Source organism: Mastigoproctus giganteus, chromosome 7 (genome assembly GCF_048544385.1).
Source record: "Mastigoproctus giganteus isolate SK-2022 chromosome 7, ASM4854438v1, whole genome shotgun sequence".
Lineage (NCBI taxonomy): Eukaryota > Metazoa > Arthropoda > Arachnida > Uropygi > Thelyphonidae > Mastigoproctus > Mastigoproctus giganteus.
This window is the reverse complement of record NC_143581.1, coordinates 157387413-157410872: the sequence shown is the minus strand read 5'-3', so window position 1 is coordinate 157410872 and position 23460 is coordinate 157387413. Positions and strand designations below refer to the sequence as shown.

At 42.2% G+C, this 23460-nt stretch overlaps 1 protein-coding gene across 2 annotated transcripts in view; it reads right to left on the bottom strand.

The window, feature by feature from the left end:
• The window catches only part of wal (electron transfer flavoprotein subunit alpha wal), a 227918-nt gene that overhangs the window by 120630 nt on the left and 83828 nt on the right, over window positions 1-23460 (bottom strand). The gene's annotated exons all lie outside the window — the stretch shown is intronic.

Here is a 23460-nt window from a genome sequence, read left to right as displayed (position 1 = left end):
GCATCCTTCTTGCATAAAGAATCTGCAGATGAAAGAAATGCTTGGTGGCAGTGATCTCACACAGTTTTTAAACTGTATGTCGTGGGACTAACTACTGATGTAACCAATGGCAAATTCTAAATAAGAAGCAATCATAGAAGCAACTAGGCCCATGAAGTGGCTCTAACATCTGCCACAAGTGTGGAGTATCCTACCTCCTCGTGGTGTGAGCTGGGCAGCTTTGCCTGGCGAAAGTGATACACGTTATTTCTCTCAATGGGGTCAATTACCTCACTGGGTTTGCATGGATCTAGTTACAAGTAAGTAAATAAGAAAAGAGGTTGATTGTCGGCCACATGCTGGTGGCAATTCAGCACCCCCCATGCTGTGCCGCAGTCCTCTGAAAGGGAGGTTGGAGACCAGCTGCTGCTGGATCGCCTTTCCTGTGTCAGTTTTGCTCAAGGACGTTTCCCACTATGACGAATATAGTTTCTTTTGTAATAAGGAAGTTGTCAGCAACACATTCGCAATATACCAAGGTACTGAATGTGAACGTGAATGGCCAATTGTCCCCCACAATTTCAGCATAAACCACAATTGTGCCGCCGCCGCCGCTGCCACCACCACCACAAAGAAATCAAATCTTAAAGAACAAGGATTACAATGTTCTCCCCCATGTCATAGACTTATAATGGCGTTGTGCTATCTTCCCCCGTGTGCATCTAATAACTTTTTAAACGCTACCAGCCTCTTCGCTGTCCCCAAATATCACATAAAAAAGTGATCCCATTCTCCTAGGAGCATTTTAGCACCAGGCTGTTCCCCCCACCCAGAGCTGTGGGTGATAGCCCAAAAACTCTGCCAGTGTGCTACGAGGAGAATTTTCAACATGAATTTGTGTGACACGACATTTTACATAAATTTTCACCCTCTACAAGAACTAATGAATAGCCACCTGATTATCTGGACACCACGTAAATCCGACGTGGAATGCGAAATGCTGGAAGAAATGCAGGGAAGACCTACTAAGCAGCCTGAAATGTCTCAACCTGACACAGACAATGATTAAATGTTGGAGCCTGGGGATCCAAGGCTGACACCCACAACCAATGAAAAGAACCGGAAAAGAACAATCCCAAATACAGACAGGGAGACCAGGAGCCAGAGTGACGCACAAGAGGGCACTGGCTCCCAACAAGAAAAACCCAAAGAGACCAAGCCCAAAGACCCCCCCCCCCGACCCTGCACTCCCGGAGGGGGTGCCTATGGACCAAGCCTGAATACTCAAGACAGCTGACAGATCTAAATAGATCCCTGGAAGATCTATTTAAAGAACAAAGCAGCAGTGTCAGCTGGCCTTAGAGGCCAAATTGTCACACTCTGGAATAAGATGGAGTCTATTCTCTACAAAACTTATCTGGAGTCCAAAAGGTCCACTGCCAAAGTCAAAGTTCTATGGAGTTTTAAAAGATTATTTTAAAGACAGGAAAGTTACAATTGTAACGAAATTAGCATTAGCATTAGTAGAGGCATTTGATGCAAGAAAGCAAGCTTATGCAGCAGCAGCCAAAAAAATAAAAAAAAAAAAAATAAAATAAAATATGGGAAAGTTACTCAGGAAGTAACAAGAGGTGCTCCACAAGGTTCAATCATAGGTCTCTATAGTTAGAATATTGTATTGGATGAACTATTGGTTCAGGAGTGGGTAGGATGTGAACTGGTAACATATGCTGATGATTTGTTAAGAATGGTGGTGGGGAAATCTAGAAAAGAATTGAAGGAGAGAATGAAGAGGTCTATGGGACAAGTGGAGAAATGGGCTGAGGTCCATAAAATGGAGATATCTATGAAAAAAACTCACATAGTTCTGCTCAAAAGGAAGCTCAGTGAAAGAAGAAAACTGACTGCAAAAACATTTGGTACGTCGATAGCATATGCCCCCCTTGGTCAAGTACCTAGGAGTTTATGTGAATCAAAGGATGTCCTTTTTGCCTCAAGTGCAGAAATTAAGAGAAAAAGTGAGGACGATTTATTTAAAAATTAGGAAAGTCACAAGGGTAGAATGGGGATTGAAAGGCAAGTCCTTACACCTCCTCTATAAATATATATTTCTATTGATTGTGACATATGCATGTGGAGCTTGGGGTCATAGAGGGCCTAATAGCCATGTTAAAAGAAGTCGTATTTCAGCACAGAGATTTGCCCTTCTGGTGGTGACGCGGTCCTGCAGAACCATTTCAAAATGATGCTCTGCAAGTTATTGTAGGTAAGGAACCAGTGGATCTGATTATATGTAAAAGGACAATGGAATATGCGATTAAGAATAATAAGAGAATAGAACTTATGGGAATAAAATCTTGTAGAGAAGCGGGAAGGGAGTATGGAAGACACGATTTGAAAGTAGAAAAGAAAAGGTTACATCAGGATATAGATTGTATATGGCAGGAAAGATGGAGCGGTTCTGCTAAGGGGCATGTTACCTTTGACTGGGGTGAAAACTATGAAAGAGATTTCATCTTGGTCTGGTAGTAGTAGTAGTGGCATTTGATGCAAGAAAGCAAGTGTATGAGCTTATGCAGCAGCAGCCAAAAAAAAAAAATAAATAAAAAAATCACACCATTCCCTCCAAATGCCTGTCCAGTTCCTCCTTAAATTTATTTAACCTATCAACTTCCACAACGACAGATGGAAGTTTGTTCCAGCAATTAACCACCCGCTGGCTAAAGGCAAATTTCCGCACATCTATTCTAAATCTGTCTTTACTTAATTTGAATTTATGCCCCCTTAGGTTCGTAATCTGAACAAGTGGAAGGATCCCATCAGAATTCAATGTGCTCAACCCATTCAAGGCCTTATACACCTCAATCAGATCATTGTGCAGGTGCCTAGTCTCCAGCCACTGCAATTTGCAGAACTTAAGCCTCTCTTGGTAAGAGGATCCCTTTATTCCCCTCACCAATCTTGTTGCCCTTCTCTGTACACGCTCAAGCAAATCTACATCCTTCCTAAAATGAAGCCTCCAGACCTGTATGCAATACTCAAAGCGTGGCCTGACCATTGCCTTATACAGAGGGACAATCACCTCCTTTTCCCTGCTAACAAAATTCCTATATATCATTGACAAAACCCCATGACCTGCCCTGGCAGCCTGTCTGCATTGCTCAGAAAACGTCATATCTGACTGCACAATTACTCCCAGGTCTTTTTCATTCTCTACCATCTTAAGTGTAGTACCACACAGTTGGTACGTTTCTCTTGGTACACAGTTGGTACAGTTGGTTTAGGAATGTTCCAAATAATGTTAATAACTGGACATGGGTTAAAGAAAAGACTGGTAGAGCTTGCTGTAGAAGAAAATCCAGTGTGTATTTGTGGGATGGTAGAGGATACAGAGCATATTTTAAGGCAGTGTGTAAGATATGATATACCAAGGAATATGTTAATTAGGCAGATTGGCTCCGACTCATACACCTGGAGTGACTTGTTTAAGGATAGAGAATGGAATGAAGCTTTTGCTGAGTTCACTAGAGAAGTAAGCAGGATTAGACAATTGTAAATTTTTGTATATATGTAAATAGTGCTTTTATGGAGTTGAGATTTAGTTGGAATTGAAATTTATTGATCTTATAGTTGTATAAAAAGGAAATGTTTAAAAAAAGTATAAAATACAAAAATATATTGATGAATTTTAAATGTTTAGAGTTTTAATTTGGCTGGAACAAGAATCGCAATTTATAGAAGTTTAAAGTTTAATTGAGCTCTAGACAGTGGATATCTGCCTCTTCGGGGCATGGGTGGTAACATATCCTCAATGTTTGATTTATCATACGGAGGATATGAATAAGGATCAAAAGATTAAAATTGATAGGATAGAGGAATGAAGCGTGGATGAGCTGATTGATCATAAGTGCAGGTACAAGTAGGTGTTAGGATAGTGGCGATGATGATGATGATTCCAAAGTCAAAGTTTACATGAAAGGAGGAGCAAAAAACATGCAACAGTGCACTCCCTCCTATGCTGATGCGCTGAGGATACCTGCACAGAGCTGCCACACAGGCAACCCAGCAAAAGACAAAAGTCAACCACCCAGAGACACAACCTAGTGGTGCTCAGGCCTCTAAACAAAGAACAACCATACTAGTGAAGGCATAAAGCAAGTAAAGTGTAAAGTGTGTTAGTTGTCTGATGGCACCAGGGGTTTCCCCCCTCTCCATGTTGTATTCTTTGTGAGTGACACAGAACTCTGTGGAGACCAGAGATTTTAACCCACCGTTGCCCACACTTTGCCACAAATAGGCAGGTCAGGCACCCAGTAGATTCTTTAAGTACTCTGAAGGGCTCCACCACCTAAAGGATTTCAGTGGCAAGACTTTAAAAAAAAAAAAAGGGGGGGGGGTGCACACAAGAATTGGGCCAAAAGAGATTTACAAGAAAATGGTAGAATTTAGACGTTGATTAGAATTTGGTGGCATTGTTAAGGGGTGTACTTGGTTGGTTTAGTGAGGGGGAGAGACTGAAGACTGGGGGAAAACAGATAGAAGAATAGGGATGATAAAGTAGGCATCGCCAAAGAGGTTAGTAGAGATGAGCCCCACCAAGCAAAGTATGGGGGGTAGGCAGGGAGAAGAGGACACAGAGACCTTTCTCCTCCCTCCCCTGCCCAGGGATAGGGTTTTAAAGGGAATTGGGTTAGAGTACCCAGTTCAGATCGGCAATGGTGTGTCAGCAGCAAAGCCACAGAATGTCTTTGTCGGTGTCACGTCCAAGTTGTGTTGAATTCGGTAGGAAGGTCAAGCTGCCCATCCCACTCCGGGGGTGGGATATGTTAGTTGGCAGTGGGGAACCCACCAGGTGAAGGTGTGGGAGGGGAGAGACACACATTTACTTCATTCATAATCTGCATTCTCACTGTACTTGCATTCTATTTTTATATATATATTTTTAAATACTTTTTTCTTATATTTTATATATATATATATATATATTTTCCCCCCTCCCTTTTTTCATTCACACTCATTCATCTTTTTCTCACACACCAAGGGGGGATGCAATGATGTATAATAAATTTAAATACTGATTAAAACTAGGGTTAGTGCGTACTTAACTGTAGCATTTATGGTTTGTGTTCTTTATCTCACACACTTACACTTTCATTCATTCTTCTGGTTTTCATTTCATTTATTTGACTCTTGCTTTCTGCACTGCTCTTTCTGGGCATCTCAACTTACTGTAATTCTTCAGTTGTGGTGCAGGCCTAGCCGCAAGTTTTTTGCAGGCTAGGGGAGAATGCAGTGATAGTGTTTGTGTTGTTAGTATATATATAAAGTAATGTAAGTTATTTTTAACTTTGTATTCTTTCGGCCAATTACATTTGCTCTTCCACTCATTCCCATTCACTCTCTTTTTCCCTCATGCTAGGTCACTCTCTCTTTCCCTCATCCTAGGTCTTTCTTTCACCAAAACTGCTATTTATTCCCTTTTATCATAATTCCTAGTTCACTCAGTGCCCAGCCCAATTATTCTGTCTTTCATTCTGCATTGCATCCCTTTGCTACTAGCTTACTGAAGCTAATCTGCTTCCCTGGCTGCCTGTACATCTCCCTCCCCTACGTAGTCACTTATTTGGCATGGGGCCCCAGGTTCCCCTACAATGGCAGGGTAGTCCTGGGGGGTTTTGTCATGTCAGGGTGCAGAATACTGCTATCCTGACAGTTTTTAAGTCATCGTCTAGGCGAGGTGGGAAACTTGGGCAATTAGCATTAGTAGAGGCATTTGATGCAAGAAAGCAAGCTTATGCAGCATCAGCCAAAAAAAAAAAACCCACTTCCACTTCACCCCTCTGTTCGTTCAAAATACCTGTCCAGCTGAGCCTTAAACTTATTTAGGCTATCAACCTCCACTACAAGGGATGGAAGTCTGTTCCACCAACCAACCACCCGCTGGCTAAAGGCAAATTTCCGCACGTCTATCCTACATCTGTCTTTCCTCAATTTGAATTTATGCCCTCTCAGGTGATTATTCTAAGCTAGAGGAAGAATCCCATCAGCATTGAGCATGCTCAAACCATTCAAGGCTTTATACACCTCTATCAGATCACCTCGCTGGTGCCTAGTCTCCAGACACTGTACTTTGCAAAACTTAAGCCTTTCTTCGTAAGAGCACCCCTTTGTTCCATTCACTAATCTTGTTGCCCTTCTCTGTACTCATTCTAGCAGCTCTACATCCTTCTTGAAATGAGGCCTCCAGACCTGTATACAGTACTCTAGGTGTGGCCTGACCATTGCCTTATACAAGAGAATAATCACCTCCTTATCCCTGCTGGAAAAATTCCTGTATATCATTGACAATACTCCATGAGCTACTCTTGCAGCCCGTCTGCACTGCTCAGAGAACTTCATATCTGCCTGCACAACCACCCCCAAGTCCCTTTCATTCTCTACCACTGTCAGTGTAGTACCACAGAGTTGATACGTTGCTCTGGGGTTGCTGTTTCCCATGTGTAGTACTTTACATTTGTCAATGTTAAACTTCATTTACCACGTCTCAGCCCATCTGCTCAACCTTTCCAGATCCTGTTGCAGCAACATAGTGTCAGTAGTGTCCTTGACAACCCTGCCAACCTTTGTATCGTCTGCAAACTTGGATATTAAGCTTGATATACCATCATCCATATCATTTATAAATACAGAAAACAATAATAGACCCAACACTGAGCCCTGAGGGACTCCACTAATAACATTAGTCCACGATGAGCAGTGTCCATTGATTACCACTCTCTGTCTTCTCCCCCTCAACCACCCCTTTATCCATAGCAGCAATTTGCCTCCAATGTCACACTGCTCCAATTTGTGTAGCAGTCTTCCATGTGCAACAGTATCAAAAGCCTTTCTAAGATCCAAGTATATAATATCAAAGCTATTCCCTGCATCCAGTTCTTTTGTGACTGCATCATAGTATCCAATCAAATTGGTCAGGCAAGACTTCCCCTTAACAAAACCATGCTGTGTCCGAGCTATAACTGAAGTCTTGTCTAAATGATCCTGCAGTGCTTCTTTAACCAGTGCCTCCATTAATTTTCCTGGAACAGAAGTTAAGCTCACAGGTCTATAATTACTTGTGTCAGCCTTTGATCCTCCTTTGTGAATTGGGGTCACATTTGCACATTTCCAGTCTATGGGTACCTCCCCTGAGTCCAAGGAAGCTCTCATAATTATGGCTAAGGGTTTGCTTACTTCCTTTGCTGCCTCCTTTAATATAACTGGATAGATCCCATCCACCCCGGGTGCCTTTCTTGTGTTTATCTTCAACTATTTCTCCTCCACTTTACTCCCAGTTATTTCAAGATTCTGTAGCTTACTGCTAGAGTTGAATACACCTCTGGCATTCCCCTCGCTGAATAACTCCTCATGTGTGAATGTCGATGCAAAATATTCATTTAGTTTGTTAGCTACCTGAGCAGGATCATCAACAGTTGACCCATCAATATCAAGTGGACCAATCTGATTCATCCCCTTCCTTCTAGAGTTTACATAAGTAAAGAACTCTTTGCTGTTTTTCTTTGCATCCCTTGCCAAGGATTTCTCGTAATCTGCCTTTGCCTGCCTAACCTCCTTTGTAACTTGGTTGCATATCAACTTGTATCTATCATAGGCTTCTGTGTCATGTGTTAATTTGTAAGTATCCCATGCATTTTTCTTCTCTGCCATATGCCTCATTAATTCATCTGACATCCATTTTGGCCTAAACCTTGAACAATATTTCTTAGTTGGTATGTAAAGCCTAGTAGCTTCCAAGATAAGTTCTTTGAATGCTTCCCATTTTGAATTTGCTGTTGGTAACATCATCAGTTGGTCCCACTGTATAGAATTTAAATACTGTCTCAGTCCATCGTAGTCGCCTTTACGGAAGCAATAACCCTACCCTTTACCCCTAATGGTAGTTACCTCTTTGAGTAAATCCCACTTCAGCACATTGTGATCACTGCCAGCTAGTGGTTCATTTATCTGCAGATTTTTAACGCATGAAGAATCACTGCTGATAATCAAATCAAGAGTATTACTCCCTCTAGTTGCCTCCCGAACATGCTGATGTAGAAAACAATCATCCAATAAATCCACAAAAGCCCTGCTAGTGTGTGAGTGACCAGTCCCCAAATTCCAGTCAATATCTATTTTAACTATTGTTTATTGTTTAATTTCTGGGGGGCTGAAATGCAATTCTTTGGATAGTTCAGAGCACTTTGAATACTTTCTGTGTGAAAGATGTAAAGGCTTTATAATTTTTTCTTCTGTGATGAACAGATGTTCTTCTCCCATGAGAAGGGGGGCCAATCTGTGCTATTAGCTCTGTTCTGGGAATGTCATATATTATACATTCATATAGAATGTGTGCCCAGTCTTCACTCTCGCCACAGGTGCAGTTTGGGTCATCAGTCAGGCCTAAGGAGGTTAGGTTCGCCTTTAGGGAGCCATGACCTGTCAATATAAATGTTGCAAAAAGTCCAGGGGCATACCAGTTAGGTGGCTTTGGGCTAACAGTTGCCACCCAGTGCAGAAACATTTTGGTAACCAGACCTCTGGTTTCCTGCTCCCACTTTGTTTGCCATAGCTCATGGAGCTTTGTGCCTATTCTTTTTTTTTTTTTTCATCATTGAAGTTGTTGGTTGTATCAAGGGCTATCCCCAGAAATTCTGTGGGCATGCCCTTTTTAAATCTTTTTTTGCCTCTTTTTAAATAATATAAGCCTCTTTTGGCTACTTGCAGGTAAAGTGAGAGAGCTCCAGCCAGCAACTGTAGTGTAGGTGTGCTTACTGTGCGACATGTTCTGGTAATAGTGAGTAGTATTGCCCTTTGTATCGATTCTAATTTATTCCTATTTGTTACTATGGCTGAGTGGGTGAACCACGTACCGGCTCCATAGGTGATAACAGGTAGGAACCTTGCACAGTATATGACTGCCTGGGTCTTTCTTTTGAGCCCTCAGTCTGTTCGATTGATCCTAGCATTCATACATGCATAATTTCTCACTTTCTTTGCCAAGTAGATCAAATGGGAGTAAACAGTTAATTTTGAATCAAAGACTACTCCAAGATATTTTAGTTCTGTTACCATTTTTATAGTGGTTGTGTTAATTTTGATTTGTGGACGTCTTCTTAGGTCCAAATTGCCTTTTAGAAGTATTAGTTTGGTTTTTTCAAGCGATATTTTGAGCATGTGCATTTGTGCCCACTCCTACAGCTGCAAGAGGGCGGCATTTGATCTTTGCTTTACAGCCACTCGCGTGTTACCTTTTACAAGGAAAATCATGTCATCTGCAAAGGCCAGGCTTTCTATGGGACCCAGATCCAAGGCCAGAAATTCATCCAGAAAAATGTTCCAGAAGAAAGGGTCAAGGATTGAACCCTGCGGGCAGCCTTTACTCACAGGGTGTGTCAATTCCTGGAACCTTGTGCTTACTGAGACATTTCTGTCTGTAAGGTAGCTGTTTATTACCTTATAGAAGTTTTGTGGCATAAAGCAAGTACGCATGGACAAACTCTGAAGATTTAAAAACCACTAAAATAAAAGCAGTAAGACAGACTAGGAATCCAGGTGTGATTACTGAAACCTAGACCACAGAAGAGATAAAGCAAATACTTGAAAACCCCAAAATTGCAACTCTGGTTCTTAAAGCTAAACCCCCAAGAAGAAAATGGCCCTCGATCATAATTTATGATATAGACAAGAATACCAAACCTGATGTGATCACTAGGGAAATATATGAAAGAAACCTACGAACAAGACCACATCCCCAACCAAGATCAGATCGACCACGTGGTGCCTAAACACACCACCAAAACCTAATCTGCAACCACTGTCAACTGGGTTATGGAACAGCCCGGCAGGTACTCACAAACCAGACCAGAATATATATACATAAACTGAGGCAGCCACCACTTTCGCGAACACGTGGCTGTAACCAACTATTACAAATGTTGCACATTCGGCCACACCTCGCACACCTGTGCCGACCTACAGCCACTGTGCTGGTAAAGGCCACAACTTCAGCAACTGCCCTAACAAAAGTACAGACCCAGTCTGCACTAACTGCAGAAACCTAAAGTTAGATGCCTCCCATTCTCTTAGAGATGTCAACTGTCCTGTATATCAAAAGTACGAGAGCTTAAACCAAACAAGAGCTGATTTTGGCAGCACACCATAAAAAATTTAATACAAGCATAGTGAAATTTTTCCAAAACAATGCACAGAGGGCTAGAGCAGTGGTGACCAGATTAGGCTAAAAGCAGAAGACGAAAATACTGATATCATTATACTCCAAGAACCATACGCGGTCGTTAAGCAAGTAAGGGGTTATCCCCTACACTACAAAGTCATACAAGCCGAAGATGAAACCTCTTGGGCCGCAATAGTGGTTAGAAACCCAGATCTCACAGCCACCAGAATTACACATCTCTGCACAGCCTGTGTCCGTGTTATTTCAGCACTGGGTGCATTCTATGTGATTGCACTCTATTGCCAACCCGGCAAAGACAACTTTTGCCACTAGTTACCTGGAAAATGTAACCAGCATCCTCCATGATCAAAAAAATAATAACAGGAGCCGACTGTCGATCACCGGCTTGGTACAGCCATACTCTGGATTGACGGGGAATGAGGAATGGGCAGTGCTTGGAAGAATTCCTTGCAACATCAGCCATCACCGTACTAAACAAACCAAAGCACCTACCAACCTACTCTGGTGGGAAGACACCATTGACATCTCGCTAGCAACTAGAAACATCGCAGGCAACATAACTGGAAGGTGCAGGATGCCTGGACAACTTCCGATCATAGGGCCCTGACCTTCCGACTAAACAGAGACCACCAGAGACCCCATCCGGCAACAAGAATGCTCCACAGATATGCACTCCACATTGTTGATTGGAATGTATTCAGATACATGCTAGCTATGGAAAAAAATGCCAATCAATCTGAAATGGATTTGCAACAAGACTCAGACCTACTGCAAAAAACCGTCACTGCAGTTATTACCAAAGTGGCAAATGCTACAATCAAAAGAAAAAACCCCACCCCAGGTACAGTGCCATGGTGGAATCCTTAGCCCCAGAGACTTCGAAAGGATGTCCAAAATAAAAGGAAGGCCTTCCAGAGGGCCAGACACTCATGGCCTGCTCTAGAAGTAAATGCGCTGTGTGAAAGTTACAAAGAGGCAAGGAATCTATACACCTCACTTATCCGCCGTAGTAAACAGCAATCTTGGAAGAATCTAGCCACAACTACAGGGAACTCTGACCCCCTGGGGGATGGTCTACAAGGTAACCACAAACAAACTCCCCAGAGGAGAGGTGTTGGCAACTACCAGGACTCCACAAGGCAGAGTCTGCTCCAGAAGTAAATGCGTTGCGTGAAAGTTACAAAGAGGCAAGGAATCTATACACCTCACTTATCCGCCGTAGTAAACAGCAATCTTGGGAGAATCTAGTCACAACTACAGGGAACTTTGATCTCCTGGGGGGGGGGTCTACAAGGTAAACACAAACAAACTCCCCAGAGGGGAGGTGTTGGCAACTACCAGGACTCCACAAGGCAGAGTCACAAACTCACGGGAAGTGTCAGTTAACAACATCTTAGACGTAACCTTTCACCCAAATGCTGACCCGCAAATGCCAGAACAATTCCGAATGTGCCGGGAGAACGACCAAAACAAACTGATGACAAGGAACAGGCTTTTGCCCTGGAAGAACTCCAAGCAGCTGCATACCGTATCAAAGGAAAAAAATGCCCAGGTCCGGATCTCCTGGAGCCGGAGATCGTGTTGAAGGTTGTTGAGACAGCCCCAGACATACTCCTAAACCTCTATAATTTATGCCTCGTGACTAGAACTTTCCCCAAGTGGAAGAGGGCCAACGTAAAACTAATTATCAAAAATCCTAACAAGCTGCTGGAACAACCAAACTCCTACAGCCAATAGCTCTGCTCTCTGTTCTGTTTGTAGCAAACTCCCCGAGAGACTCTTCCTGATAAGGATCTAAAACCACTACCTGCAAGCAAACCTGGCATTGCCAAAACAGTATGGCTTCCGACAGGGGCTGTCAACAGTGGACACCTTGAGAAATCTCTTGGCACAAGCAGCAGTTACCGATCAAAAGTACTTCCTAGCTATCTTTGTCGACTTTGCCGGGGCGTTTGACACTCTCCGGTGGCCCTCGCCCTGGCCCGGCTCCAAGGGATCAGCATGCTGGAAAATTTATATAACATAATAAAAAGCTACCTGACTGATAGACATATCATGATAAACACCCCGTATAGAATGCTTACGAGACAAATACACAGAGGCTGCCCACAGGGCTCCGTACTGAGACCAATACTGTGGAATATCACAATGGACGAATTCCTAAACACGGACATCGGTGAAGCATCCTCACAAGCCTTCGCAGATGACCTCATCCTTATGGTTGCTGGAAACAACAGACTACAACTGGAAACAAAGGCAACTATGCTCTACCAATTCTTCTGAAATGAACCAAAAAGCACAATCTCTGGATCTCCAAAGAAAAAAACTGATTCTATCCTCCTAAGGGGCTCCCTTGACCCGAGGAGACCCCCTCAGATCAAGATTGGTACTACCACACTGAGACTATCAAAAGAACTCAAGTACCTGGGTGTAATACTTGATGCCACGCTCTCCTTCAAAGCACATCTCAACTACACCAGGAAGAAAATCAGGGGCAACACAGCCCACGTCACCAGGGTCGCAAAAAGGGACTGGGGGCTAAACAGCAAAACCCTCAAGCTCACATAGAAAGCAGCCTTTATACCAATAGCAACCTATGCATCAGGAGCAGGGTACTCTAAAGTCACAATGGCAGTTAACCACAGGTTACTCGACTCCATCCACAGAGCCATGCTATTAGCCATCACAAGGGCCGGCAGCACAGTGAGTACACATGCACTGCAGGTGCTGGCTGGAACCCTTCCACTCGACCTGGAAGTGGCCAGAATCGGAATCCTCTATGAATTATCTAAGGGGCATGCCTGCACCTTCGTGGGCTTCAATGCAGATCCCACTGCTAACTGAGCGATCGAGAAGAAAAAAACTCACTGCCCACCTCACACAAATATGGCAATATAGGTGGGACAACTTTCCCAAGGGAGAGATCACTAGGAAATTCCTCCCCACTGTCGTGAAATTACATCCGAAGACCACGCTGCGGTTCTCACCAGGCCTCTATACAATCTTTTTACTTACCAGACACGGAGCATTCAAGGCAAAACTAACAGCCCTGAGCACCACAGAGGACCCTGCCTGCTGCCAGCTCTACGATGACCTTCGTTGCTGGCTCATCTCCAGGATCACCTTCTTGCCCAGAGACAGGGAAAAGCACCTACTTGATAATAAAGAGGAATACACTGCATTCTCCAAATTTGCAGAAGACCTCTACAAGAGGAGACGTACCCTCGTCGTACAACAACCAAACCGTGACCAATAGCAATAAAACAAAACTGAAGAAACCTTCGAATACAGGCCAAATTCAAGCTGAGTATGCAACAGAACTGACAACGATTAGGTGTCATGACCGCAGCATCAGTGGAACCTACAGGGAAACCGACTTTACTAAGAATAAAGGATGTGGCTTACAGCCATATGAATGACCTCAACCCTGGACTTGTCAAAGGAAGACACCAACCTGGACCGTGCAGCTCGCTGGCACCAAGCCATATTGGCAAACAAAATTGAGCATCTGACTTGATTACTTTAAACCCAAACCCAGGCGGCACAATGGGAGACACCCTCTCTCCCCTCACCTTCCCTTTCCTTCTGGTGAGGCACGGACATGCCTCACTGACCACCTGGGGACATCTACTCTATCTCCTCCACACTCTACCTTTACCCCCCAGCCTTCTGCATCCCCTCCCCAAGGGCACCTCCATAGCCAGGTGGGAAGGAGCAGCAGCGCATAGCACATGCTTCTTGATTAGACCGGGGTTTGAGCCCGTCACCAACAAATACGGAGGATGCGGAAAGGTCAAGGGAATGACCACCGCATATTCCCGGAGAAATATGGCCTTAGTTGCTAATGCTCCTAAAAACCAAATAACAAACAATCCCCTCCCCGACTCTAACTATACACGACGCAAACAACCTACATACTAAATTGAATCAAATCCAAAATTATCTTTACCCAGCCTCGGCCTAAATATCACATGCATTGCCCTACTCCTGCCATATGAATGCATGGACACTATGCGCTGTATGCAAACATTCAAAGTAATTACAACTGAATGGATATATATACTTATACATGTATATCTTCAACTTTTTTTTTTTTAGGTCCTAGCTGTCGAAACCTCAGGAAATTAAGCAGCAGGGCCTGCCAGAGTAACTTAAGTCTACTGGGTTTCTGGTCTGCCTCCACGATGCAAAAGTGAGGCAACATTGGGCCTCAGCAGGGGTCCGGCAGCTAAATGACCAGATGAACAATGGTAGACAATACCACACAAATACAATTCCCACACAATTTTAAATCTCTGGCTTTTCCAGTCAACTGGTTCACCTGCAATATAAACTACATGGAGATGGGGGAAACCCCTGGTGCCATTTGACCCTAAACACACTTTACCACCAAATCAGGATTGGGGCTTTATGTCAAGTGAAGCCAATCAACAGATAGATGTCAAAAGACTTCATGCCCGATGGTCGGAAGAAGTACAGATGTTTGCACACGGCGAGGTCGAACTGAGGGATTACAGAGATAAAAACATCAACCAGCTTCTCTAGTACTGGTTCCCTCATCATTCTATCGAGGCCATCAAGGTGAGACGTAAAAATTCCACACATGCTGTGTTGGTGAATAACCTTCTGTAGGAAGATATGGTAAGTGCTGTTCCTCTATCTTCTGCTTCTTCCCTTCCCCTTAAATCTGAAAAACAACCTTGGCCAGCTGTGGTACCCCTGTACAGGGGTTTGTACGCCATCTAGTGCCACAGGGAATGAAGCTCCAGGGACTGGAAGGTGTCTGGAATCTGTGATGGATCCTGGCTCGGAACTGGACCCTCAAGTGGCTTCCAAAGTCCATACTATCTAGGATCTTTCCTCTTTCTTCTTCTTCTTCTAGTGCATCAGCAGCTCATCTACCATCTCAATGACCATCAATTGAATTTCTGCAAGAAGAGGGGGGTCTTTCAATGCCAGGAGGAGGAGGACATTAAGTTTAGATTAAGAGAGGATATGGTCTCGTCACTCGCTGTATTGCCTGAAGAAACCTATAATCACCGACTTCTGAAAGTCTATCTGTCTGAGGTTTTGGATGACAGTGTTAATTTTGATGAATTGGATAAGTATATCAAAACTGTCCTAGTAGAAGCGGATGTTACCATCAGAAGACCGCCTAGGAAAGAGGAAAAACATGTTAAAAAGAAAAAAACAGATGAGTAAGAAAAGATTACGCAAGCAAGAATATGCAAGAACACAAAACTTATACTATAAGAATCAACGTTGATGTGCCATACAAATTTTGGATGATATTGCTATCGGAGATTGGAATAGAACGTGATAAATTCTTCGCCTATTAGAAAAAACTATTTTGCCTTAAAGAAGGACCCTGCAGTAGCTCTCAAGCAATGTATCAGTATAACTCGACTGAGGTACCAGACAAGATTATTGCAGAAGAATTTTATAAACCTTTGACATTAGATGAAATAAAGAGTAGCTTTCCTGCAATTAAAACTGCTCCTGGTCCGGACAATCTTACTCCATTACATATATTGCATACATATATAACAATTACATATATTGTTATATGCAGATAGGCTACCCAAATTATTCTATGAAGCAGTGTCTATCTTTATACTGAAAAAGAAAGTTCCTGATTCTCTGGCCGATTTTCGACCTATATCAATGTCTTCAGTTCTTTTAAGAACATTCCATAAGATTATAGCTAAAAGATTAAATAACGTTATTAAATTAGATAGTAGACAGCCAAATCCTCTGCTTGCACCTTTCTGGATGATGGTAGGACTGTTAGTAATCCTGGGTATAACCCCCATGCACAAGCACACTGTGGGTGACCACCCATGTGTGAACCAACGTAAGCAAATGTAGAGGTTTGGTGCCCACACCATATGGAGGAATGCCGCCCCTGTGTTACCAGGCAATACTAGGTGGTAGATGACTCTCATCAACCAGTGCAATACCACCACTGCTTATTGGAGGCTCGAAGAGGTGGAACACATGTTTAGTCTCCAGAACTAAGTTCCAGTCAACCCTTCCCCATCTCTTCCATCATGCAGTATGACTGATGAATTTTGAGGTTATAATGGACATCACGCAAGATCCAATCTTCCTTACATTTTGAGGGTACAGCTCTAAAATGGTGTTCGCAGGGCGGCCGCTAGTTAGTACACCGGACCGAATCTATTGATAACTCTTTAGGAGGCTTCTGGATCAGCTAGTGTATAATCTTGCTACCTCTATTCTGCCAGATAGTGACTGGCAGAGTAGAGGTAGCAAGATTATACACTAGCTAAAGATCTGGCTATATTCTTACTATGTGTATGCCATATCCAAAAATTTCATTACTTCATACAGCATGTGTCCCCCCTCCACTTTTTATTACAATTGAATACACCATGAATTGTCAAACTGACAGAATAAGCTTATTGTGCGAAAACATCTAAACCTCCAAAACACCTCCTAGTTGATTTCACAAATATACGTGGTCTCAAATCTAATCTCAATGATGTCCATTTCCACTTGCAGTCTGCCAAACCCCATGTACTTTTTCTGACAGAATCTCAGTTGTCAATTGATTTAACTACTGCTCATCTCAGTTGCCAAAATTATTTGCAGTATGATTCCTTTCGCCTCAAAGGTTGTACTTGTGCATATGTCCGTTGCAATAGTCCCTGTCAGAGACTTGGTAAATTGGAATCTCCTCTTTTCGATCTTCTCTGGCTTAAAATCTCTCTACATTAGTCTGTCAAATTCATCTGTTGTCTCTAATATTCTCCTAACTCACTAATCACTTGGAGCTCTTTGACTTCCTCTCTTTGCAACTTGACTTTCTTCAGTCCAACTTTCTTAACAGTGATGTAATTATCCTTGGTGATTTTAATGTTCACAACTCCAGCTGGCTTCCGTTTTCTAATCACACTGATCCATCTGGTCAAGATGCTAAGGCTTTTGCAATTTTATCATTAATATTAGCCATGTGGTACAAGGAAGCCTGAGACTTATGCTGCACCAGCCAAAAAAAAAATTTCTGAATTACCCTGGGAGAGAGAGAGAAGTAGAAGGGAATCACCAAGAAAGAGAAGAATGATGATATCCAGCTCAGGACCTTGGGTGTGCCAAGCCCATATTCACCAGATGTAAGCCCAATGACCTTGCACATATTGTTCATTTACCTACAAGAATACCAGACAATCCTAACCATACAGTCAACATGCTTGATCTTTTTCTCACAACCAACCCTTCTAAGTACACGGTTGAAGTAAGTGGTCCTTTAGGCACCTCAGATCACAACTTGATGATTGTCTCTTCTCCAATGGAGCCTTTATCTCATGTAGTTTGGCATTACAAGAATGCAAAATGGGATGACTTGCGAGATTTCTTTTCTTGATTTCCTTGGTTGGATTACTGTTTCAAAACTTCTGATGCCAACATTTTTGCTCAGATCGTGTCAGTGAAATTATTCTTTCAGGAATGGAATCCTTTATTCCACACTACTTTAAAATCTCGTCCTTTATCTAAACTTTGGTTTTACAATTAATGTGCTAAGGCTGTTTATGAGAAGAATTTTGCATATCGTAATTGGCTTGTTTCCAATTCTTCAATTTCATTTTCTGCCTACACCAAAGCTCACAACAATTGTAAAGCAGTTATTAATCAGTCCACTAGATTTTGAACAGACTAAGAGTAGAAAATTTGCTTCTTGTCTTAATGGTAGCCGAGCATTCTGGTCTCTTGCCAAAGCTATTGGCCACAACTTTTGCCCATCTCTACTCCCACTTCTGTCAAAACCAGATGGTTCTGTTGTCACTTCAGCCAAGGATAAAGCTGACATCCCATTTTTGCTAGCATCCCATTTTTCGTCCAACTCATGTATTAATGACCTTGGTAAAACCCCTCCCACCATTCCCAACATGCTCCATTCAATGCCTCCTGTGGTCTTCTGTCAAAAGTATGTCAGAAGGATTTTGATGAACCTCGATGCTAAGAAAGCTCCAGGTCCTGATGGTATTTCTCCACTTGCTCTCAAAACCTGTGCTCCTGAACTTACTCCCGTTCTTTGCCGCCTTTTTTCACTTTATTATTCCAAAGGTGTTTTTTCTTCTGTTTGGAAATTTGCTCATATTCAGTCAGTTCCTAAAAAGGGTGACAAATCCCTCCCATCCAATTAACGTCTCATTGCAATTACTTCTACTCTTTCTAAAGTAATGGAGAAATCAATTAACCGCCAAGTATTAAGCTAGCTTGAAACCTTCCCTCTGATCAACGATTGGCAGTATGGATTCTGTCAGTTTCGATCCACTGGTGATATTATCTATTTATGGACAAATTGAATGGAAAAGTTCGATGAAACACAAGCAGTTGCTCTTGACATCTCAAAGGCTTTCGATCGTGTTTGGCATAAAGGTCTTCTAAACAAGCTTCCATCTTATGGTTTGCCAACTGTTTTTAATAATTGGTTATCCAGTTTTCTCTCTGATCGCTCACTGCGGGTGATGGTAGATGGCTCTCTGTCTTCTAACTTCTCCAGTAATGCTGGTGTCCCCCAAGGTTCAGTTCTTTTTCCCACTCTTTTCCTCTTATATATTAATGACCTTCTTCCATTGACTGGAAATCCTATTCATAGTTTTGCCGATGATAGTACATTGCATTCCACTTTCTATTTTGAGAAACCTTTCCCTGCTCAATCAGCTTCAACTTCTCGAATATCTGCTACCAATTCTTTAAATGCCGATCTCCACGTAATTCTCCAGTGGGGCAAAGACAACTTAGTTGATTTCAATCCTTCTAAAACTCAGTCTTGTCTTATATCTTGCAAAAAGGATTCTTCTGCTACTATGTTTATCTTTTGTGACACTCCAATTTCTAGGCAAAATGATATATTTCTTTTGGGGATTACCCCAACTTCTAATCTCTCTTGGCACAAGCACATTACAAATATTGCTTCCTTTGCATCTAAAAACTTGGTTTTCTCTTTCGCTCTCGGCATTACTTTTCTTCCAAGCAGCTGTTCACTCTGTACAAATTGCCAGTCCGCCCTACCATGGAATATTGTTCCCACATCTGGGGCAGTGCCCCCAAAACCTCTCTCAGGCTTTTGGATTCCATTTAGAAGACAGCAGTTAGGTTAATTAATGACTCATCTTTAACAGAGTCTCTCCACTCGCTGTCTCATAGACATACTGTTTCTGCTGCATGCCTTTTCTACAGATACTTCCATGGGCACTGTTCTTCTGAACTGGCTTCTATAATTCCTGCTCTCTCTCTCTCTTTCAAAACAGTCCGAACAAGTGCCATCACCAGCCAACATCCATTTACTGTCCAACTTCAAACTCACAGAACCAACTTCTCATCTTCCTCATTTATTCATCACACATTAGACTTGAATAGTCTACAGAAGTTCAAGTCTAATGTCAACAAATATCTTCTCTCGTCTTCTCAACCTCCAACCCAAGCACGGCACGGTACTAAATATTATTGGTTCTAATACCTCTCGTGTTTGCAGTTTTCATAAAAAAAAAAAAAAAAACAAGAAAGACAAAGAGCCTTTGTCCTGGTCGATGGGACAGCCAAGAGCATTTTTTTCTTCAATCTTTATTGGAAGGATCACGCTCGAGGCTCAAACATCTTCACATGGCAACTATAGATCTCCTGAAGGCATTTGACTCAGTGAATCATTCAGCAATTATAGAGGCCGCCTTCAGACACGGTATTCCATATACCTTTTTAAGGTACCTGTGTAATGTTTATGGAAGTCCATTCATCACTATGAGATTCAGAGGCAGAGGTCACTGCATAGCACCCACTCATGGAGTAAGGCAGGGGGATCCCCTCCCCTGTTGTTTAATATGGTTATGGATCTCCTGTTGGGTGATTTATCAAAGCATATTGGCTTTAGGTTAGAGGGGAAAATAGTGAACGCAATGGCCTTTGCTGATGACCTCATACTGGTGGCTGGCACTAAGGGAGGTCTATAATCTCTATTGGACAGAGCTCAATCCTTTTTAAGAAAAAGAGGATTAGAAATTAACGTGAATAAGTCATGGATGTTGTCGTTGGTAGCGTCTGATAAACAGAAGAAATTTCCTGCAAGTTCCTTTTGGGAAATGAACCTTTACCAGCAAAGAAGCCTGATGAAAATTGGACATACCTTGGAGTGGAATTCTCCACAACTGGAAAATCAAAGGTAAATATAGATTTAGAGGTAGAGTTGAGTCGGCTGAAGAAAGCCTCAGCAGAGATTATTTATCTTAAAGCACTATTTAATTCCTAGATTTTATCATAGATTGGTGCTAGGACATAACTGCTTGGAGACTCAACTCTCTCGATAAATAAATTACGTCTGCAGTCAAGAAATGGTTGAACCTCCCCAAGGATGCCTCAAATGCCTACCTGTATGCAACTATCAATGGCAGTGGGTTAGGAATCCCGACATACAGATGAGGTAATCCAATTTTGAAAGGAAAACGGATGGAGAAACTTGCATCCTCAGACTCTTCCCTAATAGGAAAGCTTGCAGAAAGATCTTTCTTTTTAAGAGAGAAGATAAGTGTGTTGAAACTCTACTACGATGGAAATTCAATGGTAAATAACAATGGGTGACAAAAAAGGTGGAAGAATTTACTATACAGTTCTGTTGATGGTCGAGCTCTGCAGGAGTCTTCGTCTCTACCCAGCATCAGTGGGTACGGTATGGGACCCAGTTCCTGACTGGCCATGAATACACTGAGCTGCTCAGGACCTGTATTAATGCTCTTCCTACCCTCTCCAGGATATCTAGAGGGTGATCTTCAGATTGGAAATGTAGGGGAGGCTGTAATGCAGCAGAGTTTTTGGCTCATATTGCACTCCGTTGTCACAGGTCCCATGACAAGAGGATCAAGTGGCATGATGCTGTGGTGGCCCTTGTGAACAATCGGGTAACTCAAAGGGGTTGGAGGACACTTGTGGAGCCCAGATTTACCACAGCAGAAGGAATACGTAAGCCAGACATTGTGTGTACCAGAGGCAATAGTACTTATATCTTGGATGCACAGATCGTTGGAGCTGGAAGTTGCCTTGAGCCTATGTGAGGCGTCTAGGCCACTTCCAGTTCAGACGATCTGTGCATCCAAGATATAAGTTATTGCCTCCTCCAACCCCTTTGAGTTACCCGGTTGTTCACAAGGGCCACCACAGCATCATGCCACTTGATCCTCTTGTCAAAGGACCTGTGACAACGGAGTGCAATATGAGCCAAAAACTCTGCTGCATTGCAGCTTCCCCTACATTTCCTACATTTTAAAACAACAGATCCAAATTAGAGAAGGAAATAGACCAGTGGTATCAACTATCACAATCTCATATTGTGATGTTTGGTCAAAAACATCAGCAAATCTATTGACAGGTCTTGGTCTCTCACGTTCTGATATCAAAGTTATATCAGTAAGGGCACTTCAGGGGACCTATGGTTGCTGGTTGCTCCACCAAAGAAGGACCTCAATGTTGAGGAGAAACCCTTCTATGTCTGTGTTGTGGCGTAGAAATTAAGGGTCTCACGTCTCGTTAAACATGACAATAGTGTAAAAAAAAAAATGAAGACCTGACATTACAGTTTCTCTTTCAATTACACAGAATATCCTCGTAGCCTGGAATGCTGAACTTCTTTCTTGAGTTCTCTAGATGCTTTCAATGCAGTGCAAACTCAACATCTGTTCCAGCTTTCAGAAGTTGGAGCATAAGTTGAGTTTGCTAAGAGCTACTAAGAGATGTTAAGAGTTACTATGGGAAACATGGAATACATTATAATTTTCTAGAACAGTTTCTGTCAGTAACACACATAAACTTAACAGCAGGGGTGTTAAACTCATTTGGGCCGTGGGCCATTTCCTGTATTAGTATACCTCATGCGGGCTGCACATGACCTACAAAACTTGCCACCGCTAAGCCTAAAGATGCTTTTTAATTGCTCAGTTGTTGCTTGTTGCTGATTGATATTTGCAGCTGAGAATGCACTAATTGAAAGGAAATAAAAGTCTGAATAAACAACAGAATGAATAATGAAAAGCAAGTTTATTCCAGATAATACAATATTTCAATGAAGGAATATACATCAAATTAGGTAATCTAGGCCTTTTTGCCAGACACTTGGCTCTGATTGCTTCCAACCGGCTTGGCGAGATTTGAAGTCAAAGATTGAGAAGACACAACCTTCATTATGGAAGAAAGATTGGCATCAATTAGCCTAGATCTGTGAACTATTTTGTTAGCTTTCACACATGAAAACAGTTGTTCACATAAATATGTGGTCCCAAAGTAACATGGAATTTGTGCGGCAAACTTTCTTATTTCTAAGTATTTTTGTCCTAAATACAAGTAGATTTTTGGGATCCCAACTTCTTGGTATTTCTCTTTTAAAACTGAGTCATTCTGCAGATCAATTAATTCCATTTGTATGGAAATGGGAGCTCTCTCGGCATTAAAAGAAAAAGGACCTGTGAAAATAGAAAAATCTTCTTGGTGCTCGTTGAAATCTTTAAAGCGCCTATCAAATTCGTCTTTAATCTTTTCCATTCTGTCACAATATTTCGAAAAGGTATACATTTTTTTTTTTTTTTAACTGTCCACACATAGAAAAGTAAGTCAGAGTACCCTCTTTTAATTGGTTTTGCCACACAATCAACTTTTTTTGAAAACTAGCCAGGGCATCGTGCATGTCTATTATCAACTGATCTTTCCCTTGTAGTTTGATGTTTAGATCATTTAGGTGCCCTGTAATATCTACTAGAAAGGCCAGATCTTGTACCCAAGACTGATCCTTCAGAAGCGATACATCCTGACCTTTCATTTCTGGGAACAGTATTATTTCTTCCAAAAGTGAAAAAAAAAAAAAAAAAAAAAAAAAACCTCTTTAGTATATTGTGGCAAGACAACCAATGAACCTCTGTGTATTACAGCAGCCCTTCAATTTCACTTTCCAAGTCCTTAAGAAGGAGAGAAAACTGGCGGTGATTCAGTCCTCTGGACAAAATGAAGTTTACAGTTTTGGCCACAGTCCATTTTCAGTATTTTTGAACACAACCTGCTGATGAATAATGCAGTGGAAAGATTGCCATTTTTGTTTGTCTGGATACTTGTCCTTCAGTTTTGTTTGTAGTGTTGATACAAATCTTTTGACTTTGACTTTGTCTGCCATCGCAGGAGTGCCATCAGTAGTCACAGCCACAAGTCTCTTGAGAGTAAGCTTGTATTTCTCCAGAATGCTCCACACG